The 27992-nt window shown below is 36.9% G+C and overlaps 1 long non-coding RNA gene across 2 annotated transcripts in view; it reads right to left on the bottom strand.

The window, feature by feature from the left end:
- The window catches only part of LOC116787753, a 136941-nt gene that overhangs the window by 31686 nt on the left and 77263 nt on the right, over nucleotides 1–27992 (bottom strand). For both annotated transcript variants that reach the window (XR_004357437.1, XR_004357438.1), the window contains exon 2: nucleotides 25715–25775. This is a non-coding gene — a long non-coding RNA (uncharacterized LOC116787753). The remainder of the gene's footprint in view (nucleotides 1–25714; nucleotides 25776–27992) is intronic.

The raw sequence follows: 27992 nt of genomic DNA, 5'->3' as shown, positions 1-27992 counted from the left end.
GGTTCAGCTATCTAGTAATTTCATCATATTCCAACTGCATTCTCCGTTTCATCAGCACAAAGAGCCTCCAAAGAGTTTGCACAGGGATAACTTGCAGCTATGTATATAATGTCAATAAATGCTATACCAAAAATGGACTAAATCCAGCTTGCTTGTTTTCAGTTACCTCTCATTCTTCTTAGCTTTTGACAGCAAACAGTAGGACAAACTTTGATTTTTGTCTTTGTAGGGCCATTTTGTTTTCTTTGGTTTTTCTAATAAACTAAAGCATCCAGATACAGACATGATATCACAAAATGAACACATTTAAGGGGAATAAAGTATTTTGTAGAATCACCTATCAGCCTAGAATTGCAATTATAAAATCAAAGTTACGTGATAACTATTTTCTGTAAATATATAAAACTACCTGGAAACCATACTTAATTGAGCAGAAATGTAAAGCAGTTCACTTTACTGTACTCTAGTGATGGCAGATAACGAAGATTAAAAAAACATAAAAAAGTGCATAAAGGGAATACTGGGAACAGTCTGGCAGAAAAGGTGGAGATAACTGATGGAGACAGAGAGAAAAGGAAAATATACTAACTTAATTTTCCCCTTTGACTCAAAATCTATACTAGTAGTTATAAAGACAGACACAACTGAGTGTATTTAAACACCTTAAATAATAATATACTAAATAACAAAATAGTAAATAAAACTTATTTGTGATGTCAATATCAGAAACTGAACTGGAACTGTAATAAACTGGAACAGTGATAGATTCAGCCAACACAAAAGTGTGCATATATCTCTTCTTACTGTTTCCATCACTAAACAAATTCATGCCCAGTTATATGTAGTCACTAGTCCCAGTTGCTGTTAAAAATCCACACATCATCAATCAAGCTCAACTGCTCACACAGAATGTATTATTGGAAGGTCAGTATAACACTGGACAGCCAAGGTAATGTTGATGAGAGAAAGATTATAAAATAAGTTTGACATTTTTATGCTAAATCAATACTGAGTGATGTGTGGATAAAAAAATTAATTTATCCCAAAGTGATAAACTACCACTGCTTCAATCATCGCACAAAACAGCCTGGGCAGTTATCCTCACATTTTCCACAACAAATCCGTGTCCCTCCATAGGCTACACATAACCTATTCTGTGCAGAAAAGAACTTCCCATACACTGCAGTTTGCAAGTGGAATAAATCAATCTCAAGTTTAAGCTGATAACTGCTACATAAATTAAGAATGGATTACCATAGCATTCAGACAGTCATTACTAGCTTTCCTTAAAAAAAAAAAAAAGGCAGTAATCCTACTACAAGACTTTTCAAATACAAAACCACTAAAATCCATAAAAGAAATGTATTACCTCTTTACTAGACAAATTACCAAACAACATAAAAATCTCTCTGTAGGACTACTCAAATACATATTTTACCTAAGTCTTCTCCATGGAAAACTTCAATTGCATCAGTCTTATGTTCACACTTGACTTGCTTTGTGTACCATGGGTCTATACTACCTCTCAGCTGGAAGGTCAACAAACAGTTGAGAAATTATCAAGAGCAGCTTTTTTAATCATCTTCCAGCACAAAGAGTCTAGCGTTTTCAGTCTGATTCAGAATTTTGACAGACTTCCTAAGAGCCCAACTGTGGTTAGGGTTGGTTTCACCTTGTCCTCATACAGACCACAGAAACTTCACTATCAGGTGCTACACCTCAGCTGAGATGCCATAGCTGAGGAATAAGCACTGGACATTATAACTACATGACACACAGAGTATGTTCAGCCAGGAGATCAGGTCCTTGGTCCATTATGTTCACGTTATTGCTCCATGCTCCATATAAGCATATAGTGGATGACATCCAGGTCAATACAAGGCATGCCAGAGTCCATAATAAAGGCACAGCCAAAGACTGCTCACACTCCTTCTTTCACATGCAGTGTACTAAATCAGTCTGTAGATGCACTAGATTAGAGAGAAGAAAAACTATTATGTTGAAGAAAATTTTTTTTCATATTGCATACCAATTTTCAAATTATGATCTGTCAAATGTAGTTGTAGTTATCCATGTACAATATGAAATAATTTAAAAAAAAATCCCACAATGTAGGTGTAGGAATATCACAGAAACTTATAAATTACCTTCTGAGAGAAAAAACATTTATGTTGAACATACATTGTACAGAGAGTAAGGCATGTCAATATCAACTAAAGGAAAGGAAGAACTCTGATGGTGACCTGAAAGAACTATAATTCACAGGCTGAAGAAAGTGAGTTACTCAAATATATCTTACAGAACATGTCTTAAGACATTCTCCAGGTAAGGCTGCTAAAAGTAAACAAATAAAACAACACAAACAAACAAAAAGCATACTTAAACCAGACAGTTGCCTCAAGTAAAAGCATAAAATCAGGATGATCAAAACATAAGAGTTTCTGTTACTAGACTTCAAATCTTTTCAAAAATATATCTTCTCTAGTCAGCTAAATATAAGAAACATCTGATTGAAGGAAAAAACCACTCTGACTGCCAGACAACCACACTGCCTTGATTCCCATGAATATAACTTGTTCTCCATGATGAGAAAGGGGAATGGTACAGAATTTCTGAAAACCTTCTGATAAAATTGGGATTCACGGGCTTCTCAGGCTGCTTGCTGCATCACAGGGAGATGCAACTTTGGGAGACTGTAATTAAGACCAAGGGCTGATGATCTTTAAGGTCCCTTCCAACCCAGACTATTCTATGATTCTATGACTTTCAGGCACTGAGCAAAGTCAAGGAAGATCATGGTCCTCATGTAGCTCACCATATACTGAGCAAAGCACATGCTCTGGCAAAAGCCTGTGTAAAATTGAAATATTTGTACTTCTCTGACCTAGCATCTTCCAATAAAAAATTGTTTCCTTCAGTCAGTAGAGTTTTAAAACAATTACAAACAACAGGAAAATGATAAATGCAAAGTCACTCAACTATTAAGTGGAAGAGTTAGAAATAATGCTCTGCAGTCTCTGCCATCTGTAGTTGTGGTCTGTTACCACAAAATCCTTCTACTAAAATTTCCACCTGCTGCTTTTTCCAGACTCTCATGATTTCTTAGCTTCCATGAGGATACACAAGACTTGGGAGCTGATCTTGTTGGGTATAAAAAATGGTAAAAAATGGAGAACACTTTGTTTCATTTTACTGGGTTGTTTTTCAGATGGATAAGTCTCTTAATTTGGTCACTGCACTGACCACACCACACTTCTGTCAATAAAGATGAATGGTTGACAGTGGGAAGGGGCATCAGGGAGCAGCAACATCAATCTGATCCTGCCAGAACATTTTACAACAGCAAATCACAGACTTTTCATTAAATTAATTAACCTTGATTTAATTAACAAGTGAATTAAATCAGTTCTCTTTTAGAAATGAAAACCCATGTTGTCGATAAGATCCTAGACTCATGCCAAGCTCACATCTTAAAGTGCTACATCTGCTTTTGAGCAGACACTTTAGGCAAAGGCTAGTAATATTTAACAAGGTCAGAATCTCTCAGTGTCACGAGGGCTTATAAAATCATACATCTCTGCATCTGAAGCCCTCTGAATTCCTGACGTGAAGAAAAAAAACCCATGTGCTACATCTTCCTGCTGTACATCCTCCTGTACTGCCTTTTAGGCATAGAACTAAGTGATTACTGCTAGCTCAGGAGAGATCTGCACATGTTCTCTTGTGGAGGGCGAATACGCAGGGCAAACATGCAGTGACAGAACAAGGAGTAAAAAGAGAGCAGGTTTAGATTATATATTAGAAAGAAATTTTTTACTACAAGAGGAGTTAGGCACGGGCACATGTTGTCCAGAAAACTTGTGAATGCCCCATCCCTGGAAGTACTCAAGGCCAGGTTAGATGGGGCTCGGAGCAACCTGGTCTGGTGGAAGGTGTCCCTGCCCACAGCATGGGGGTTGGAACTAGACGGGCTTTAAGGTCCCTTCCAATCCAAACCATTCTATGATTCTATAACATGTCACTGCAGTCCCCAACAGCCTCACATCTGCTTTCCATAGTTATTCAAGAGGTGGAAATATGGTTTTGAAATTTAAGCTGATTATTAATATAATCTTTTCTGAGAACAGAAATAATATGATTACTCAATGTTACACTTAGTAGGTTGCCTCAGGTGAGAGGAAGTGTATATCCATATATCAAGTCTGTGGATTCTCTTCACCATCTTTTACGTTTATCTTTTACATTATGAATCCCTTTTATTTCATAATTCCCTTTTACTTCTTAGCAATGCTTTGCTTGGGGAATGTTATAATACATCATTAAGTATCTTTTATGCTTGTGCAAGTGCTCATATCCTTAGTCTTAATTCTTCATTAAGACAACTATCATCTGTTGTTCTGCAGGATGGAGTTTTTAAACCAGAAATAAAAATGCATCAAAATGACCTCATATTTTAAAACTACAAGAATGGTGTAACTAAGGTAATCGCTTCTCTAGTATTCTGCATTCAATCCTACACAAAATCAATAGTGAGAAATATCACTAGACAAAATGATACAATGCTGATAGATTATGTGTTGATTTACATGAATGTCAACATATTGGGAAACATTACAAACCATTTAATCTACCACCAGAGTAGAGAACATTTAGGAATGAAAAAAATACCAACAGTGCTTCATACATACAATTTGGCTTTAGGGACCAGATGTATTATAGCTTCCATATGTCTCAGCCAACTAAATGCATTTTTAATGGCAAGTTCTTGCAGAGCAAAATCTGCACAGTTGCTTGGGTAGTCTGTCAAAAGGTGAAATTTGCCCTGAACTTTATTTCAATGATGCTTCTCTATGTTCTGGGAGCCCCACAGAGGTCAAAAAAGGGACAGAAGCATGTGAGTGTTATTTCCTAACACAAACCGTAATAAGCCTTTTTGGATATTCCACAAATGTCAAGGGCATTAAATATAGATTACTGTTCTTATGACTCAGTATTTCAGGTCATACTGATTAAGCATGTTGAAACTTCCCCCAGATAGCGGTAGATCATTAGTACTGGAGCACTACCACACCAATTACACATTTGTTTATCAGAACAAAACTGTTGCAAGAAATTGTCCCTCAATCAACAACACTCTGGGTGCTGCAGTTCCTCAGGCCTTTCAAATTCAGAACATTTTTTCTTCTTGTGTACTGGCTCTAAAGGGCCCAAAGACCTCCAGTGAAATGAAACCTAGCAGAGTCCTAAGTTTCACTGTAAAAGCAGAAGTTCAGAACAAACAAGGCACAGAATATTCATACATGAAAATTATTTTTTTCCAAGAGGAATAAAGGGCAAAGCAAGTGTTACTTGGGGCAACTTAACATGCCTTTTGGCACACACTGCTACTGAGATCTCTTCTTTAAGTTCCCTGACATGTATTGTTCATCAAGTCAACATAAAAAACCCCATGTTTTGTAAAATAATTAGCATTCCTTCAAGGCCAACGATGCTTCAATGATGTAAAGGTCAAACTTCCATTTTTATAAAAATTATCTGGATGTAAAGGATCTAAACTCTAATTGAAATCTGATAGGATTTAGAGTGGCTCAGCTGTTTGATGATAACCTATTCAGGTGTTCTGTTTGGCAATGTTTCTTAACTCTAAGTTTTTACAGGCACTTCACTGAATGACAGAATAATTAGGGCTGAAAGGGACCTCTGGAGATCATCTAGTCCAACCCTCCTGCCAAGGCAGGGTCATGTAGGGCAGGTTACACAGGAATGCATCCAGATGGCTTTTGCATGTCTCCAGAGAGGGAGACTCCACAAGCTCCCGGAGCAGCCCGTTCCAGTGCTCTGCCACCTTCAATGTAAAGAAGTTCTTCTTCATGTTGAGGTGGAATTTCTTATGTTTTAGTTTATGGCCATTATTCCTTATCTAGTCTCTGGGCACCACTGAAAAGAGTCTGGCACCATCCTTTGAGATATTTATATGTTTTGATGAGATCCCCTCTCAGTCTTCTCTTCTCTAGATTAAACAGGCTCAGCTCCCTCAGTCTCTCCTCATAAGAGAGAGATGCCAGACCCCTAATTATTTTTGTGGCCTCCACTGGACCCTCTCCAGTAGCTCCTTGTCTTTCTTTAACTATGGAGACCAGAACTGAACACAGTACTCCAGTTATGGCCTCACTAGGGCCAAGTAGAGGGGGAGGATCACCTCTCTCGACCTGCTGGCCATGCTCTCCCTGATGCACTCCAGGATAACACTGGCCCTCCTGGGTGCAAGGGCACACTGCTGGCTCATGGTCAACTTATCATCCATCATCCAGGTCCTTCTCTGCAGAGCTGCTCTCTAGTAGGCCAGACCCCAACCTGTACTGGTACTTGGGGTTATTCCTCCCTAGGTGCAGGACCCTACACTCGCCCTTGTTGAACCTCATTAGGTTTCTCTCTGCCCGATTCTCCAGCCTATCAAGATCCCACTAAATGGCAGCACAACCATCAGGTGTATCAGCCACTCCCCCCAGGTTAGTATCACCAGCAAACTTGCTGAGAGTGCATTCGATCTCTTCATCCAGATCACTGACAAACAAGTTGAATAAGACCGGACCCAGTGTTGATCCCTGGGGAACACCACTGGCTACAGGCCTCCAACTGAGTTCTACTCCACTGATCACTGCCCTCTTGAGCTCTGTCATTCAGCCAGTTCTTGTTCCACCTCATTGTCCATTCATCTAACACACATTTCCTGAGCTTATTTATGAGAATGTTATGGGAGACAGTGTCAAAAGCCTTTCTGAAGGAACGTAGATACCATCCACTGCTCTCCCCTCATTGACCCATCCTGCCATGTGATCATAGAAGGCTATCAGATTGGTCAAGCATAATTTCCCCTTGGTGAATCCATGCTGACTACTCCTGAGGAGTAGTCTATACTTAGCCAAGTTTCTAGTGCAAAGGCAATGTGGTCAAACAAATTACCTCAGATCTGCTGCATGTTATTAGTGCATGCACAGGCTGTTCACTGTGGTGACTTTAAGCAACTGTAACTTGATTGCATACTTGATACCACAGAGTAATATTTCTACTTGTATAAAAACATGGATTCAAGATGTAAGACCAATTTTAAACATGGAAAAATGTTGAGACAGAAGTTTCAGTGAACTGCTTTTCCTACTATGAAAAAAGATTAAATTAGGATACATGAAGGGGTAATTCTGTTGTAACTTCTCAAAACAAACAGATCCTTAAACTCATGTGCATGTAATCGCTAATACAGTTAAGTGCATGGACAAGTTTCCAAACTTCCAAGGCAAGCTGGAGATTCCTAAAGCGACAGTCTGTAAAGGCAGTTTCAGGTAGGAAACAGATTTTCACCGTAATGCATTGTCATGGCTTATCAAATAGATCAGATACCACTGCAAGTGAAAGAAAACCTTTCTTATTTTTTGAGTGCCAAAGATGGCTTTTCCCTACATACCACCTGCAAGAAAACTCGATATGAAGTACCTTAGAGAATATTCAGCCTCTAATTGTTATTTTCCAGCTTTTAGAATCCTTGAAGTAAAAAATCATATTACTGTCAATGACGCTAAGTTTTCAAACAACTACCCTCTAAAAAAACCCTGCATGCACATTTCACACTCAGAAAAATAAATCTCCTTCAAACTCATGAGGAAAACAAAATAGTTCCAGACACAATGTTTAAATTATTCACTAGATTTATAAGATGCCTCACACAGACTTACAAGTTTTACTGCAAGTGATTTAACATTATTATGATGCCTTGCTATTCTGCAATTTGCTCTATGCTGGAGAAATGTCAACATTTTGGACCTGCAAAGTTCTGTATTCATACAAAGATGTGCTTGCATAGATCAGTCTGAGTGGTGGGGATGTCAGTTAGCCAACAATTAGTAAAAAAAAAAAATAATGTTATGTATATATATGTATATATATCTTTACATACATACATACATACATATACACACACACTTTACCATAGTTGCCAATTAGTTACCCCGAAATTACAATTCAATACCCAGACATTCAGTCTAAACAGCATAAGGGACATACATGGAAAGAGAGATCATTTTGAGGGGTTTGGCTGTTGGGGTTTTTTTTTCTTGTTCACTGCAACGGAGATATGATCCTCTTTTTATATTGGCTTAAAAAAAAAAAAGTTGTTATATACATTTTATTCTGGAGCAAAAGAATAGGAAAAACTCCCATCACATCTGCTTTGCTAGTCGGTGAGGGCCGTTTCTAAACTGAATATTGCAAGTGGAAAGTTTCATGTTAAAGTCTCATTACTCTTAAGTTCTTCTCATATTAACCAAAAACTCCTGTTTCCTGTCATGAGTATGCTTATCAGAAATTAGAAAAAGTACAAATATTATGAATGACAGACTTTGCACCTGGCACACTCTTCTAAAGTATCACATCTGTCTTATTACAGTGTTATTACTTATTACAGTGTTAAACCGCATGTCTTATCACAGTAACTAGTTATTGCCTTTCTCCCCTCTGTCAATTCTTGCACATTAGTTAATTTATTAAAACCTTCACACATACCAGATCTTAAACCTTTAAATATGTCAAAGACCACTCTTCAGCATGCATTTTGTTTCTTAAGGAAACTAAGAACAGTGAGATAATTTTGCAGTAGCTTGGGCTTGCGTCAAGCACTGAAACAGATCAGAGTTGCACTAGCATAATTACAAATCAAACACTCTGTAACAGTATCTTTAAAACTGGATGTAAGATATTTTCACTTAATACTCTTGAAGTAGTATGACACAGTACCTCCGTTGATAAAGGCCAAGGCCCTATGCCAATACATGGCATATGTATTATACTTAATTTTGCTGTCTCTGAAACTAAGTATACAGGTCTCCACCATCTATAGAAAAAACGCTTATGAAATGAGATATGGCTTCTAGATAAGTAATTAATATTTGCAATCAGCAAAATTTCTTTAGAGTCATGGAAGAAGAATTAAAACAATTAAGAATTAAAACATGACTGCTCAGTAAACAGGCCATATTTCTAGTGATGTGCATCATCTAAACCATAAGAATATGCCAGGTTTTGTTCTGGAGCAGGCTTTTCTGTTTTACCAAAGAACATGCAAACAACCTCACTCAGAAGTAAGACTCAAACAGGTCAGACTGAATTGAAATATGTCCTCTCATTCAAGAAGTTCTGTGAATTTAAGAGACTGCCAGTACTTAGTTTGAACATTTTGAAAACCTTCTGTTCATTCCCTTCCATCTACTTCAATCTGGATAGGAGACATGAGACTTAGTGACAAGACTTCTCAGCCTTGTCTTTGATTTAAGATGATATATGTGGTGTTATTTTCAGAACTCTAGATTCCTACACACTTCTATATTAAAAACAGGTTATTGTGTTTTAAGTTATAGTCATTAGATTTGCTTGTTTATTCAGAAGGTATGCTCCCTGTGAGCAAATTAACTGGAGTGAAAGAAAATTGTTTTCTTGTTCACTTACCCAGACAACTCTTCAAAATTTTATTGAATGTATAACATTTTGTATTTATATAAATACCATCATTAAATTACTTTACTTTTATAGAAAAGCTTGTACCATTTTGCTTATACAAACTGCAAGTGATAGTCTTGCCCTCAGCGTTTACCCTTCAAACTGTTCCGGCCAACTGGAAAAGGAAGTGTGGTGCAGAGAGAAAATACAATACAGAAGATATCCTTTTCATGCACGTAAATTCTGCTTTCTTCTCCCACTTGAAAACAATGTCTCTAAAGATAAATTGTTCAGAGTACACATGCAAAACAGGGAAACTTATCTGAACTTCCTCAATAAACTGATAAAAGGTCTGTTATTAAAGCAGTCAAATAGATTTACACAGTGTAGGAAAATGCTTAAGCAAGAAGGATTAATTACTACTAAAGTGACTCCCAAACCATTAAATTTTATCAAATGCACTTTCTTTGATCAGATGGTTCTTGACAGCTGTCAAAATGTTAAGCTTTAAAAATATCACCAAGCTTAGAACTACCTCCAGAGGATTTTGATTTTCGTATTAACATCCTTGTAAGGTTGGCACTATCAGCTTTGCACCGATTATTTTCTTATTTTCAACAAATTATTAGTGAATAAAGGTCTAAGATATAATGAAAGAAAACTTGAATTAAGAGTTTTGGAGTTAACAAAATGATCTGGCAAACATTAAAATGCAATTCATTAGATTATCACAAGTCTCACACAGTTCCCACAGCTTCTTCCTGCTGAGTAATGACGACTGTCTGAAAGGTAACAAGAGTACAACAGTTTGATAATGTTACAGCATGATCACTGTGACAATGCTCATGCGATTGCATTTTGCTCAGCTATTCAGTCATTCAGGTGGGGTGCTTAAGTAGACTGCTGACATGTGAAAACAATGCTTCTTTGAACATTTTAGTGAAGCACTTATCCTGCAAATGTCATTGTTGTTTTGATCATGGTATTCATAAAACGGTTAAGGGCTAATGGAAGCTCCAAGTGAACTCTATGCAATCCAAAACAAACAAAAAAAAGTCTCTGAAATATTATCAGCTTTCTACTGCACTACATTATAGTGTTGCAGAACAGCACAATATCCTGTGCCTTACCCAAAGCATCTTGCTAAAATAACAAGTTACTCTGACTTCCCTCCAGTTTTATTCAGCACACATGATACTTCTACTAAAATACAGAGCACTACCGCTTTATACAGAATTTTTAGCAAGAGTCTGTCCCCATTCATGGGAGAAACAATTTTAAATCACCTTCTCAAGAGAGAAATCTAGGAGGAAAATGTTCTATTAAAAACGTTTCTATACAAACTGTTGCATCTAACATGTTCAAGCTTTATTCTGTATAACAGTATTTTTCCTTGATGCACGTACACATTGATAAATCAAGTTTCTCCTAGGTTAAACCCTGTGAGAGACAGATTCATTTGTATTCCCTCATCTTCACAAAATCCATTTGGCCCAAGATGCAGGACCAGTAGTAGCCAGATTTAATAGACCAAAGACCACTCTACAATACAAAGGAAAACTACATACTACAGGAAAAGACAAATATCAATGGAATTAAGGCCCATTGTTGAACTTGCTGAGTGAAACATAAAGACTATTTGAAAATTATATTATCTGACTATAAATAAAACATAGGATTTTTGAGTTTACTTACAATGAGAAAGAAGTATGAATGCTTGCCTAGGACCTAACACTAAAATCAGTAGATCAAGCTGAAAGAGAGGTAATTTTTAGAAAGTCATTGTAAAATGGCTTGGGAAAAAATTCAGAATTGTTCTGCTGAAGACTACTGTCACAGTCATTTACAAGACCTGTGATAGAGTTGCCTTGTGATTCCATGCTGTAGGATCCTAAGCAGGACTCAGTGTCCCCAGCCGAGGTACCACGCAGCCTTCTCATTCCTCCACACCCCACCAGCCCCTCAGGTACAGGCTGGTCAGAGTCCCAGTCCCAGAAGAGTGGGAAGTTTCCAAGTGCTGCCATCCCTGAGTGCTCCTTCCACAACCAGAAGCTCAGTCCTCATCTTGCTTATTATGAAGACTGCAGAACAGCCCACAGGAAGCATTGAAAACAACTAAATAACAACCAGCATTGCTCACATGTAATCCAGCAAGCTGTCAGTGATGGGAATTTCACTGATTAAAAAAAACAAACTTGTAACTTTAATTTGGTGAAGTGACCCAAGTAAGTGTTAGAGACCTTTTTGCTTGCTTTGCCTGAAAGTTTTCCACTGAAACTCTGGATGAGGATATTTTTCAGGCAGCTGTAGTGCCTGGGTATACACCTCTACTGTCTTGCAGCTGCTGCCTTGAGAGCTGGTGGCAAATTTTGCTTAAGAGTCCATTGGCTTACTGAAGTTGCATTAGGAGGCTAAAACTTGCGCACAACAAGATCTAGCTCAGTTTCCAATTTCTTTCGAAAGTGCAAAAGAAAGCATTCATCTCAATGAATGTTTGGAATCTGGCTTCCTTTAAGGTACTACACTGACTTTGCAAGATCAACAACCAAACAAATAAGGCAAATGATTACCACATCTCTGATTTAGATAAACTGGAAGCAGTGACTGGATGCTTTCCACAAGAAGACCTCTATGACATACTAGTTTTCCTCTGGAAAAGTAAGACTTTTCAGTCCTACATTAATAAAGTATTTGTTTTGGGGTTTTTTTGAGTTACAACAGACTGCCAACACAAAATTGGTGTTTTATCAGTAAAGAAATCCATTGCAGTACTGAATAAAAAAAACCACAAAACAAAACAGTACACTTTAGATAGAAATTTAAAAAGAATGAAACTACCAGTTATGAATTCTTCTTGTAAAATAGAAGAGTGTTTACATCAGTAAAAGAGGGGTGGTGGAGATTAGAATTCAGATTAAGACATGACCAGATGCATGGATGTAAGCAGGTGAGAAGTAAAAGTAGACCACATAGCAAGAAATAACACAGAAACAAATCATTAAAAGCCAGTTAGCATCCCAAAGAGGAAAGACAGGCAATGCAGGAACAGATTGATAATTATAAACTGTGAAAAGAACATTATGATTACAAGATGATAATGCTGCATAGATGAAAACTGTTAAAAAACAGCAAGTCAACAAAATACAGAGAAAACCAAGATAAGTTAAAAACATCTTCAGTATGTGAAAAATCTCCTGTCTGCAGAAGATTTAGCATTTACTTTCTTCATTTCTAGCTTTACACTTTCTCTGGCTCACAGTATCACATACATAGAATCCTTTGCTCCAGTGAAGAAGACAACGATCACACTTTGTATAACAACCTTTACAGTAGAATTTGGTGTTGATCTCCTACTTAACAACTCTCTTCACTGACAAAAAGGCAGCTATGCAAGCAGCTTCACCATTCAGCCAGGTAAGTTTGACTGCCGTGGCTAAGTGTGCACTCAGCACAGGCATATTTATCTATTCATGGCATGGCAAATTAAGCAGTTTAAAAAAACCCAAACAAACAAACAAACAAAACCAAAATAATATCTGCACTTCCATCTCTCAAAAGTTTAGCTCCCCCAAACAGCAAATTATATCAGACAAGCAAAAACACTCATCTAGAATAGGAGGCCAGACAACAGGATAGGAACAGGACTAACACTCTGCCTCAGTGGCAGGTAAGTAAATCGTATTAATTTAGCTGAGTCATGAAAGCACATTTGAAAATCCAAAGCATTTTCCATGCCAGCTGAAGATCTATCAATGAAACAGTCATAGATAGGAATATAATTAGAAGTTGAGTAGCTTTCTGTAAGAGCTTTGTCAAAACACACCTCTCTGCCATTATCCGTTTCTGTGTAATACAATGCCACTGGACTAAGCTCTATGTATTTTTGATGAGTTTGTCACAAATTAAGTTAAACTGGGCTGTCTACATCTCATCTCTGGTCTCATTTTTACCACTACGAGCCTTCCCCAGCCTTCCCCATCACCTGCTACATCCTGCAGCAAGCCCAAGGTCACTAACACTCACCTGGAACTCTTGGCAGCTGGCATCTCTGGAAACACTGGACCCTTAAAGGAGCTGAATCAGTACTTCCGGATTTTAACAGTCTTCAAAAACTTAGTATCCAGTAGGTCACACTTGAAATTTGGCCAACTTCACAGCCTCCATAGGAAGAGGATGAAGTAATTACATTTAAAGTGGTGAATAGACTTTTTCTTAGCTGCTTTCTCCCCTGGCCAGGAGCTGTTAACAACAAAATCTCTTCCAACTTTCAAAAGCAAGTTTATCCTCAGGCTGCTGAGGATATCAGCATAAAGAGTCACATAGAGAGTCATTGAGGGATCGAGTATTCGACAGCCCCTTGTAACAAGCAGGTGTCGTTTGCTTCTTTTATAGCTTCCTTTACAGCTTTGGGCTATAAGTATTTCCCGAGAACTCGGATAATGCCAGGCACACTGTCAGCAGTGGGTTACAGGTATCCACCTGGGTGACAAACAGGATGCGACAAAAATTTGTGTTCTCTTCCATAGTAGCCCATCTAATACCAAAATCTCACACAATTCCTATCTGCACAAGCTAGGCAAGCAATGAAAATGAAAGAATCCAGAGTCCTAAAGAGGCTTTTGAGAGACAGTGTATTTCTGGCAAATGAACATCTGAAGAACAGTACAAACATTTTGATACTACTCCAAAATAGCTCAAAGTCTGTCTTGAGAAGTATCAATAACAAAGAGCAAAAGCCTCCAGAACATAAAAGCTGTTGACAAAACTGTCAGTGCTGTACAGCATTTGACAAGAAATACAAGAGCCAACATGGAGCTTAGAGGAAAGAAAACAAAATCCACCACCCAACCTGCAGCCACCCAGCGCTCACCCCTTAACCCAGAACCAAGCCTGACCCTCACCACTGCTTTGCCCATGCACAGACAGTAAAAACCAGTAGACACATTACACAGACAAAACTGTCCTCATAACTAGACTTGGATACAAAACCTTAATAAAAAACCTTAATAAAAGACTTTGCATTCACTTTATACTAACATTACTAGATGGGAAAACAAAAGCCTAGTATCCTTTAAAAACAAAGCACATTTTCTTCTTGAATTTGAGACTGAAAGACACATAGAAAGGAACACTATAGAAGAAATAACACACTTCTTTGAAAACCATTTCTGGTTTGAATACACTTTCATTTCAGAAACATAAAGGAAAAGTTCATTTCATCTTTCTGGTCAATGAGAAAAGAGAGAACTGACTAATTGAAACCTTACAACTGTTAACAAAAAATTCTTTTTCCCCCTATTGTTAATAAGCAAGGAGTCCCAATTATTTCTTTGTAGGTCATTCTTTTCTTTTCTCTCTTTTTATTAGAAAAGTGAAAAGAAATTGGAGTGGAAAACAGAAATAGGGTAAACAAAAAAGAAAAGGTAGTTTTCTGCTATTATCATAAAATGGTAAAGATTAGTTTGAAGAGAAACTTTGTTGTTAAAGACCATAAGGAAATTAAAAATTGCAACCAATTGTATTATGATATCCACTAATCTCCTAAGATTCATAAATTAATTCAATACATTCATCCTCTCAGTATGAACCTATTCTGTTGCTGCTTCTTAATAACTACTAGAATAAATATAATAAATTTACTTAAAATTTCAGTTATAAATCATAGTCTACTATTTCTTCATTTTACATTTTCACCCTTCTAGAACATTCAAACTATTTCTTAACATTTCTCTATACGGCTTTTATAAGGACTTAAAAGTCCTGAATGAAACAGGTACTAAGGGGGGAGGAAACCTTTCACATTCTCCTTTCATAAATTAAAGCTCTCAGTCATTTATGTGGTTTTTTTTTAATCTCCTCCCTTTTTTCTTTCCCCAGGGAGGCCTACAAGAGATAAAGCTTCTATTGCTCTGTATGGAAATGGAATATATTGAAAAGCAGATTGAAAATTATTTCTATGCTATAGGATGTGGTTTATTTTTAGATGGTAATAGAGCTTAGCCCTAGCATTTCATTAACATAGGGTTTTGTCTGCTTTCATTTCTAAAGTTAGATCTTATTTTGGTTTGTCATTAAAATGAAGCACAGTCCTTGCTTCTCTAGCCTAAATAACATACAGATGAGTCACAAAATGAGCTTCTGTTTGACTTGCTAGTCGTAAGAAGCTTTGGGAATCTAACATTAGCCTTTTTTGGAGGTGGAGAGACAGGAGAAGAGAAGAGGTTGATTTTGTTTGTCATTCATGTGACAGACTACACTCTCAAATAATTTCAATTTTTTGTGTGCCTCCAATATAAAGTTGCAGTATTATACTTTACAACTTTATCGTGTTCATGGCTCAGTATGGAAATCTAATAGAAATAGAGCCTTTCAAAAAACAAAACCTGTGATTTATCAGTGTTCAGCAATGCTGAAGCACAAAGGGACATGAAGATTTTACCCGAACAATAACATTGACTCTACTAAAAAAATAAGAGTAATCTTGAACACAAACTAAAATTTCAGCCAAGTTTCTTGTCACAATTCCGAGCAATTGAGAAGAGAGCACCACAGGAAAAACTTGCCATAAACCTTGAAAGATGTATTAACATCGCTAATTTACAGAAGGAACTTATGTCGCTAATTTAAGGAACTTATGCACAGATGTTATAACCAGAGAGGAACATGTACCTAATTGAGAATTAACATCCAGAATTAGCATGCTCACCTCTGAATAGATATATTGCAGAGCAGCACTCAACCCACACCTGTATAATTGCATCAAGCGGTAATCTTAGGTAACAGGGTTGTTGCTAGGATTCCTAGGGATCTCTCTCAATCTGCTCCTCACTAATTCAAGACAATGATTTGACTTTGGATGCTTTCAGAGGGAACTTGCTTGCCCTTTTTGAGTGGAGAGGTTTTTAGCTCACAGACATGTTTTGAGTGGGCTTTTTTGCCTACATAGATTCCTTCTGTCTATTTGTTTCTGCTGAACCCATATTAAGACTCTAGTGCATAAATGTTTGTGTTATTGCAGCTCAGGGAAAGATGATGATGGAGGGCAATAGAGATGTTTTACAGCATTTAATCCAGGCAGATTGTAATTTTCTGGCCCTGGCAGTAGTGACATTACAAACACTGACAAGGCAAAGTGAAACACCTACCACATGATTCAGCTTTTCAAGGCTCTTGGTTCTACCAAAACTTGCAAACCTGGTGCAAGAAGATAGCTAGTGTGCTGGAAGCACACCATTGTTCACAAACAGTAACAGGATCACGTAAGAAAAATTCCTGTTGGAACTACGTGAAGAACTTGCCATGACCCATGTTAACAGAGACATGTAACACATGTCACCTAAGGAGTCTTTCTGCTGTGCCTTTTGCAATCGGACATGTCTATCTCGTATTGGCCTTATTAGCCACCAGCGTGCTTGTAACAAATGTGGATAGAGCCTTTCCCAAATCTTCCTTCACGAAGCCTAGCCATGATGATAACACATGTCCAAGGCTAGCCTGCTAACTCTTAGTAAATCAAGTGAGGAGATCTTTGGTTTATTCTAAAGATATGTCAAAGATACTGCTAGTGTGAATGGAATTATATTGGCTGCTAAGTGGCCTTCTGCACCTCTCTGAAGCCATCAGTTCCACAGGAATGTCTGCTGTTCACTAAAGACAAAAAGTAGTAACACTCCAATAGGATACACAAACATGGTGAGAAAGGAAGGGATGCAAACATCAAAATGTGCCACTCAAAGTCCTCGGCAATACCAGTTTACAGAGGAAACCTAGTATTTACCTGCTTTGATATTTTTAGGCAGTGTGTTTGCCCAAACATTACAAGGGACTCTATCTTGACATATAAACATGTACTCCAACATCCAACCACAACTGCTGTTCTCCCTGTCTTTTCTGTATTAACAATACAGCATCTTCCATTCTGTGGAGTGCTGGAGGTCTGTGAAAGGTCCTATGTACACTAAATCCCTGTTTATTACCCTGCTGTTCTATATGCAATTTTCTTTCTACATTAGTAATATCCAGAGACTTCCAAGTTCCATCTTAACAATAATTTATCACATTTCTAACAATACAGTGAACTTTTCCAGAAGTATCCTGTCAAACATACTGAGGAAACTTCTTAGAAGTCCATATGCATGTGCAAAGGACTTAAAAATTATGATACTCGAATTTATTATTATTTGATTCCAGATTAGTCTTAATCTTTCTTTATGTGGAAGATTTAAAAATGTAGGAAACAAATTTATTAGTCTACGCTTCCACATTGCTCTGGATTAACAAGAGACTTTCTCAACTCTGCCATTTTTTTCTTTTCTGCTGTAATTTCCTTTATATACCATATTACAGTTCTTTCTTTTTCAGGTTGGATCTTTATAAATTTTTGATTTTAGTGTGCTTTTTATCTGCCATAAGAATGGCTCCAACATTTCTAATCATGCTTTTCTTCTTCTGATCTCTCTGATTTCCTGACTTGACATCCTAACAAGTGTTTTGCAAGTGACGTCCTTTTTTCTCCATTAGCTAAGTATGGATAAATTCTATTATTAATCTCCTAATGGTGTACATAGTAAGCACATAACAGTTGTTTTATCTGTTTAAAATCCAAACTCTATCTGAAAACTACATCAGAAGATGAGAGTAAGGTCAGTAAATAATAACTTTTCCCCCTCAGCAGCATATCCTTTCTGCTACCTAGAAACAATTAGCACAACACAATCAAATATTTTCTGTATAATAAACAAGCAAGTTTTATAGGTGAAATAAATTACGTCATGAAGCATCAGCTACTGCATAATCATATTTTTTATGTAATGAAGTGCTTTAGGATGACCTCTGATCCGCTACTCCTTCTCTGAAGCAGTAAAATCACACTGGTTATAAAAACACCTGAGACAGTTCAAATTACTAATCTAGGTTGTTGGAGCTTTGGGCTGTTTTTTGCACACACTTTTAAAGTATAACTTTGGTAAATGATCATCTAAAAGAATTTTTTTCTCAGAAAGATATACAAAAGAATAAAACACTTATAAAAATAAACTCATTGGTATTGTCTAGCTACTATGTTAAAAATTCAATGCACAACATGAATTTAATATTTAAGTATTAAATACATATAAAATATTTGTAAAAGGTGCTTTACTTCAGGTAAGTCAACACACTTGGTTTTTTATGCTGACATTTTGCATATGTGTTTTTGAAAACATTATATTTACCAGCAACATGAATTCAGACAGTCCATGAAATATGGTATCCTGACTCCAAAACTAGTTTTTAAACAAGGGCTGATTAAGTGGTTATCACTGAATGTTGAGACTCTGTGCCAAAATGCACTGCAAAAGTTGACAGCAAAGCTCACAGCAAAGTAGCCTGGGAATAAAACCTGATATTCCACTTCACAGTTCCCTGCTAATAAAGGCATTAACTTAAGAGCACATATAAAGGGAAGTGAGGACCTCCTGCTGCCTCTCTGATATGGTGTTGGTGGCAAATGGGCAATTTCCATACATGTGGTAATTTACTAGTGTTACAACCCATACCCAAATGCCTGGGGGCACTGAAGTGCCAGTCAGGAGAACAGGATCAGCATTAACATATAATTACAAAAGAAGCAGAAAAAAAGAAAACTGCAAAAAAAAACCAACAACAAACTCTGAATTAATGCTTCAGTTAAAGTTTTTTTGTGGATGTGTTTTTAGAGGCACAATCTGAACTTCCATTTTCTCAGAGGCACAATACTATTCACTCTTTTATGAAATATTAAGCCAAGGTGGTAACCCTTCTTTTCCCTATGACCATTCCTCTAAGTTTGCAAATAGTCAGATTCATCCAGAATTAAGCAAGTTGTGGTAAAAGTAAATAATCTTGTTATGAAAGGAGATGCACATTGTAATAGAAACCAAAAAAGTTTGCAAGACAGTTGGACTCAATCAATATCACGTAGGGCTTCATGAATAATTAAAAATATCCTGTGCTTGCCTTACTGAGGAAAATACCACAGGAAAGAGAGATCAGTTGTCCCCTCTGTTCATTATTTATCACACCATAATGTCTGGGAACTGTTTACCTTTCTCTTTATAATGAACATCTCCAGCTGATATTAATAACACAGCAAATTATCTATCTCACTTAAATACAGACTTGAATTTCAAGAAACACTGTCAAGGTCAAGTTCCTTTTGTTTACAAGGCTAGATTTTTTATATATATATGTAGCCAAGTAGCTGTGTTAAAAGCAGCATCTAATATTACTGTAGGTAAGAGGAGGTACACTGTTAAAACTTTCAGTAGATTTTCTAGACTTTTCAGTTTGTTCACTTCATATAATTGGTAACTTGACTATAAATAAGTGGATTTTTTCCATGAAAAACACCTAATCAAGTTCCAAACTGTCCCCCAACCCAGAAAGTAATTGGGGAGAAAAAAAAAAAAAAACCAAACAAAAACTCAACAACCAGAAAAAAATTAAATATAGATTTCAAGTTCATGAAACATTTCTTCTGCTCAGGAGCCAAGCAAACTACAAGCTTTGGACAAAATATTTTTGTCCCTTAAATTTCATACATTAATTTTATTCTGTGGCAAGAAGAAAAAAAGGCACATGCTTAGAGTTACTGGTCTTTAATGAACAAATACATTCTCTTCTAAATTCATTAATTCTAGGCCACATATCTCTTAAACCTACTTTTTCTTTATAGGACATGTTATCTGCAGCTGTGCTGTGCCATAGCCCAAAGCACAGTCCTTGTCACTTCCTGAAAGGCTAACACCTTTTACTGGTTAACAACGCTCCATCACATTTTCCTAGAACAGATACAACCATATACCCAACGGCTGATGAATGATTCAAAAAGTAAATGTCTTTGCTCTGCACTTTCTAAAGCAAATGTCAGGTGGCTTTCACTGCAGTATGATGCCTACATCATCAGTACACAAATCCAACTGCGTGTCACTTCCTACCCCTTCCTAAATACTGAGCCTGTTGGATGAAGCTGTGCTAAACAGAACTGTAACAAGCATGGTCACAGGTACACCCCAAACAGCCCCCTGTTCACTCAAGTCTTGGTGCATTTTCAAGGGAGACGGATTTTATGTTCAACATACAGAGTATACAGCCCTGTAATGTTCTCCAAAATTTCGCATACATTTTTCATATGCAAGAGGAGTATCTAGTATGTATAGGCTTGCTTCCACCCCCTCTACTTCCTACAGTGCAATTTTTAAGGAATGAGTTTTTATCCATTAAGTATTAGGACACAGAAAAACCAAAAATTTTTGCTCTAAGGAATTTGGCAAATGAGCAGTAAATATTTACCAGCTGCTAAGATCAGCTGGCTGTTTTGAATTTAATCTAAGTATAATTAAACAAACAAACAATCAAGATATTGGGATTGGCTTTAACAGTGTGGAATAATACCATCAAACATTCTTCTATTTTAAAGTTATACCAGCATTAATGGCAACCAATGCAAATTCTTTCTTTTACTGCTAGACAAGTAGTAGTTTTTGGTTAACTCACAACACCACAAGAGCTTCATAAGTCACTGTGAGATATTTGTAAGTATTGCTATCTGAGAAGCATTTCATTTTTAAAAAGTTCACTGTCATATCATTAAAATGTTTTGCCAAAGCAAGATTGTCTCCAAAGAAATCACGGTTTTGTCTAAATGAATATCAATTCTTCATCTAGCAAACATTTCCTAAATGAGAACTGTTGACTTTTGGCTTGCTTGCTTAACATGGACTTTTGCCTAAGGCACTTTCTTTATTTATTTAGGAAAAACTATTAAAGTTTTTCTTATTCCTTTTTTTTTAACTATTTTTTCAAGCATTTGAAATTTCAAGGTCAAATCTCAATATGAAGGTTTTCAAACTGCAAGTCATACATTACTGGAAGGTACAGATGAGGGTTTTGAGCTTTTAACAAAGCACAAGTTCTTTTCAAATTTATATAGGAGTTAAATAGATGCTAGTAAAAGCATCTATCTATAAGGTGTCTTAATCCTTCCAACCATTAAATTCTAGTAGAATGCCAGGCTTCCTCTAGATATGAACAGCTTGTAAAACAAACAAAAAAACCTCCAATTCTCACCCACTCTAGGTTAGCCTTATAAGAGATATAATCATTATTTTTATGGAAATCTGAGACTATTGAAATAATAAAGATTAAAATATCTTTTCACAGCTGTGGAAGACCTGAACTTTTCTAGCATATTTCTTAAGTAAAACTGGTATATATGTATGCCTAGGATTACAACTATAAAATATTACAGTACAGAACAATAAATGGCACTAAAATTCCACAGCAGCTAAATTCCCAGTGCAATAATCCACAACCTCTACAAGCCCACAGCACAGAACTACTGAGGTTTGTCCTCCACAAAGTTCAGGAAAACAGCTTTTTAACGTGGAAAATTCTGAACCAGCATGATTTTCTAGCATTTAGCTTGCATATTGTTTCTTATTTGTTTCCTTAGGACTTTTTTTGGTGACTCGTTGCCTTTACTTACAGATTTCCTGATTAAAAGTAAAAAGACAAAAAAACTCACTAAGTATTTTTAAAATCTTCCTCTCAAAAATATATGCAAATTCATTCTCTCCTTCTAATTCCTGCTGTTATTATTTTTAAGTCAATTAATTCCATATGTAAGATTGGATGAAGGCTAGAAAGGAAAAGAGAAACATGCTCAAGTCAGTGCCTGTAACCATACTCAGTGGCTTTGTTTTAGTGTTTAATTTTTGTCACTTACTGGGTATTCACTTTAAGTCTTCAAGAAAAAGATAATTCAATGATGAAAGTAAATTAAAAAGCAAGTTTGACAGTGACATAAAGACCCATCTATTCAGTTAAAAAGGTAAATCTAAGATGCCTTCAACCACTCAAATAAAATATATGGGTTAAGAGACTGATGTGTTGAATGTAAGAGGGGCAGTAAGCAGAAATAAAACAGCACGAAGAACAGACTGCACATGATCAGAAAAAACATGATACAGATCAAACAGGATCTGTCTTAACAGACAATTAACCAAATATTTCTTTTCAGTTTTTAAAGAGCAAAACTGAAAACACTAGAAACATGCAGCTGACTGCAGGGTAGCATAGTGTCCTAATAATTAAGAAGCTGTTAATTCAATGCTCAAGATTAGTCATACTATAAAGTTGACATTTGATATTTTTCTTGAACAGATGAGCTTCTGAGCTCAGCCAAGAAGAAAAGAGATGCACAGATAACTCATCACTGCACATATAACCTCACATTAGTGGTCCCTAACAGAGGATGGGAGATGGAAGCGACTCAGATATTACCTGTTTGAATCCCAACACTAAGAGAGGGAAGAAACAACACAAAAAATAAATTTGGCTGAGAAAGAGAAAATACAGTGTTGTCTACTGCATATCTTGCTGAGCATTTCCAGCTGTGGTTAGGGGCTGGGGACTATTGCCCCATACTGAATACAGAAAACTACATAGATGCAGCTCTTACAAGCAGTCTGATAGCTAGAAGTGAGCTAATTAGCTCCTGAGTGCAAATGATTTGGAATCCAATACAGCTTTTAATTGCATTTTATCTCCACCCTTGGAGACACTCCAAAACCATCTGTATGTATTCCTGGGCAGCCTGCTCTAGGTAGCCCTGCTTGAGCAGGAGGATTGGACCACATGACCTCCAGAGGTCCTTTCCAACCTCAGCCCATCCGTGATTCTGTGATGAAGAAGTCACACTAATGAGAAGGGCCCTGAAGATACCTTGCTTCAGAGCTTTAAGCAAAGTCCAGCTGAGTGGTTGAGTCCAAACTCAACTATGCTGCTGAGAAGCATTTTTGTGAAGTAGAAGGGAGGTTCTAGCCCACCTTTTCCTTGGGAGCTGCTTTGGCTGTGGCTGTACCACTGGCTCCCCTCACTGTTTCACTATAGGCTATGACTGTGTCTGCTCTTCCACCACCCTGATTGTCACCCTGGCCCAGATTTGCTGGCTCAAATGTGCCCCAGCTTACTGTGGGCTTTCTGGGAAATCACTGGTCAGACTCTGCCCCTGACTGCTGTCTCCAGACCTAATCCCAGCCCTGACTCACCACTCAGGACCCTGTCTCCCTGTTGGCATGATCACCCACCTTGTTACAATGCAGGGTTCCCAACCAACCCCTGCTGGTGGAGTAGTCAGATCTTTCTGGCCCCCAAAAGCATAAAGACAAATTAATTCAATCAATAAAAAAAAAAATGAAGAAAATTCAGTGGTATATTGGCACTAAATGTCAAAAGTCCAGGAATCAAGAGGATAAACAAGCCAGTATTTTTATTTTTTTACACTAAACCAATCTGAGATAGGTACAACCATATCTGCAAATACAGCAGGAATTCCCAGTGCATGGTAATATGTAATAAGCATAATACAAGTTACAATATAATACAATCTAAACACACAGAGGACAAAAGAACACTAGATTTATCTGGTAATACTACAAGGAATGCAAGATAATAGCAAATACTATATTTAAATAAATACTATATTTGGAGTCTGAAGGAGTCTAAAATACTCCAAAGACTATAAACACATTATAGCAAGAGTATAAAACTGGCATTTCTTAGCTAGGGATATCACTAGGTATAGTCAGCCAACATCACAGTAAGTAGCAGGGGAGTAGAAAAAAGATCTAGTTAACACATCAGGACAACCTCCTATTTTAACAAAAGGCTCCCTTTGATCCTTAGTGTCTCTGAACAAAAAAATAGCAAGCATTTCTTTCATTAGAGAAAGAAAAAAAGGGAAGACTTGTTCTGAAGTTCTTCCAGAGTAAACTCCAGTTCTCAGCAAATTTAATTCCTTGGGAAAACATATCAAGTTCACTCTGATGGAACTGGTAGACAGAAAAGGAAAAAGAGATATTTCTAAAAGCTTAAAAAAGAAAGTGTTTCTTTTTACCTGCACTGTCCTGAGATGTGCTCAAAAGAAGCAACCATGAGGAAAATTATAGTACTATTGAGCTTCAGACCAGCCTTTTTTTTTTTTAATGCAATGTAAATTAAACTGAAAAGCCAATTAGGAAAAATGGTAAGCTCTTACTTTTATTAGAGATAGCTTTTGTTTCATTTTCTAAGAGCCTGGAAAACTTGTCCATTGGTAAATTTCTAAGGGATAACATGGTTTGTGAGTTTTCTGCCCTCATAACCTGCTGTAGGCATGCACTCTTTATGCCTTCCAGAATCAACACCTAGGAAAGGATTATTCTGGTCTTGTCCCAAACGTTATTTACAACTTTCACACGAACTTGATTTTACATGTTGTATTTTAAAGGCAGGTGTTTAAAATTGGGTATTTAAACACATGGTTGAGCTTCTGAGCAACAAGATAGGCAAGTTTTAGAGCTGCTTTTAAATGCTCATACAAAGCCAATCTGGAAAGGGAAGGGGAGGGCTCTGTTTAGAAGGAGATCTGACATTTCAGTTGACCAGAAGATGACACACAAAAAGTGACTCTTTCTTGGCCCACACCTGTTACCATGAATTTGCCTGATGACTAGGGCTCTGGGCTGACCCCACTGCCATCCCCTGCTGGCCCATAAGTAACTGTCTTCAAATTCTTCTCATATCAAGAGCATATTTCAGTAAAGGGGGAACCATTATTTTTTGTGGCTTTACATGCCATTTCTGGGTTTTGGCAGAATTTCTCTGAACTCATCAAAACTCCAAACCAAATTTTTCTGAGTCAAGAAAAACAGTGAGAATGAGAACAAAACTACTTCTTTCCCTGCAGCTGTTCCAGGCATTTTTCAGTAGACCTTTAGTAAAAGATCTCCGTGACACATTTTCAGTGGCGCATCACCTCCTGACATTTGACTAGACACGGTGTGAAATTCTTTACTGGTGAAGGAAGGACGAATGCATGATGAGGAATGCAGGAACAATTATGATGCCAAGGTACAGAAAACAGGTGCATTATAAAAAAGACATATAAATATCTTCAACCTCAAAGATATGTTTGTAATTCACTTTTGAAAACCTGAAGTGTCCTAGAGTTCGTATGCAGTAGACATCTGCAATGCATATGGAAGAGATTCAACACCTTTATTTTTACTAAATAATCAGACTAGTTCTTCCCTTTGTGGGGAAGGCTCCTTTCTAATTCAATTCAAACAGGACCACATTGGGGAAAACAACACAAGCAGAGCTTCATATGGTCCCACTCACAAGCTAAATACAACCTGCTTAGATCACAAAGTAAGAAGCTACTTACAAGACTTGAGGCTCCAGTGCTTGGGCCATCTCCAGTGGTATCTCAATGAAGAAGCAAAACACTAAAAACAAACAAACATATAAACATCATCATTAGCAGACAGCTAAAATCCACCTCACAGTCTCAGTACTAGTGGGGCTTATGCTAGAAGTAAGAAAGACTGGAAAAGGAAACTCTTGCCACACATGCAGTTTCTCTCACCTCACTTGTAAACAGCCTTGTAGAAAAAGAAACAGCAAACACCCCAGAGAGACACCAAACAGGAATGCGTAGATGGCCATTTTGAAGCCAAAACAGCTTGATTAGTTTTTGGTTTTGTTGTGTGGGGTTTTGGAGTCTTTTTTGTTTGGTTGGGGGTTTTTTTTGGGGGGGGGAGGTGTTGTTTTGATGTTTGGGGTTTTTTTTTAATCACTAAACATCAGTGTATGTGTTGGTCAAAACTACTGATTCAATCTTCTTAAGGAATTAAATGGGTATCATTGTATTTCTTGTTCATGGATCCAAATTCATAGATGATTCTGAACTACAAATATCCCAGAGACAAGGAGCCTCCCTAAAAAAAAAAACAAACCAAAAAACAAACCAACAACCAAAACCAAAACAAAAACCAGGTCTAGTGGCAGTGCTACACTGTGTAAACAAAAACATTTGCTTATCTCAGCTTTTCTAAACATGCATGTCCCAGCTGCCACATGCTCTCAAGTCTTCTGATCTGTGTCTGTAAGGGGTATCTTTAATATCACTGAATAATAAAGATTGCCATTTCCCAGCTAAATGGACTGGAAGACTTTTAAAGTTTCTGGACAGAATAGTGGTAAATTTTAAAAGGCCAAACTATTGCATCCCTTACCAGCCATTTCAATTTGCTGACAAACATGCAAGTAAAACCCATTCCATCACTTGCAATAACATGAATCATTCCCACACAACACCTCTAAGCAATATTACTCCCCAAAATTCATGACAATAGAAAATTTTCAAATGAGAGATAACCTTACATATTCCATAAAATATACATTATATGAAATTCACTCATGTTTAGGTTTGATCACACTGACATTAATGAAGACTAAATATGGCCTTCAGTTTTTAAAATAAAAGTGACTTCCTAAAATGTTACCCATTCAAGAGATTTTTTTTCCTGCACCTTCCTTGGTTAGTCTGCTAAAGAAAAATCACTTCCTCTAGACTTACTGTTTCAATTTACACAGTCATCCCAGATGCCCCAAGGTGATGCTGCTAGATGCTGGGAAAGAAAAACTGCTGAATTAAAAGTTTTGGCAGAGAAAACTTCTCTGACTTTTTTGGGAAAATGATACTAAAGAGTACAGAGTTTAATAAAAAGGAATGGCTCTTCTGAAATCTCATTAGAATCTATGTATGATTTATAAATTAGATGTAGAACATGCACTACCTCTAAATAATAGTTAATATGCCTGTATTCAAATTTATTGTTAAATGGTTAACAAAGACTGGCTTTATCTTCAGTTTGGTAAACCTATGATATTTTCTAATTGTCACAATCTAGTAGAAAGCATTTATTCAACTCTAAGCAGTGCTAATAAACAATATTTGCTGCCATTTTCTGACAAGAAGTGATACTAGCTGTCACCTGTATAATGTAAATAGATGCATGCAACTTAGACACACAGGGACAGAAAAGGAAAGGAGTCTACGTTTTTATAATTAATATTGTTGGGGGTTTTAAAATATTTCTTTATTAAATATTTCTTTATTATGTTCCTTGCCTTCTGCTTCACATAGTTAAATATGCTCTCTGGGATAATCTTTCATTTTTAAACATTGACAAAAATCTAAGAATCCTGACAAAAAACATTCAGTTGAAGAATGACTTTTCACTGCCACCTTCTCAGCTCATAGAGCTTCCTGTCTGCAACCTTTTTCCCTTTCCATAATTTCACAAAATCCACTTAACTACAGATTCCTTTATGGGATAATTAGACTTTAAAATCTTAAACCAGATGCATCTTTTATATTTTATTATTTCACATATATACAGAGAGCAGCAGTGACCTTCAGAGTTGAATGCATGAGGAACGTGCAGCCTCTAAAGTATCTTAAAAGTATACTAGCACTAGTATCTCAGACACACATAACATGCATATGCAGATTGATACTAAAAGGAAAATCTACCTTTAAGATTGAGTAATGAAAAACTTCAAAGTATCTTATGTTGTCTGATCTTCTAGCATACAATTTAGCAGTAGAACAACATATTAAAGAATTCCCGTTAGACAAATAGAGCAATAAACCAACA

The sequence above is a fragment of the Chiroxiphia lanceolata genome, chromosome 5 (assembly GCF_009829145.1).
Source record: "Chiroxiphia lanceolata isolate bChiLan1 chromosome 5, bChiLan1.pri, whole genome shotgun sequence".
Taxonomy (NCBI): domain Eukaryota; kingdom Metazoa; phylum Chordata; class Aves; order Passeriformes; family Pipridae; genus Chiroxiphia; species Chiroxiphia lanceolata.
This window is presented reverse-complemented; position numbering and strand designations above follow the sequence as displayed.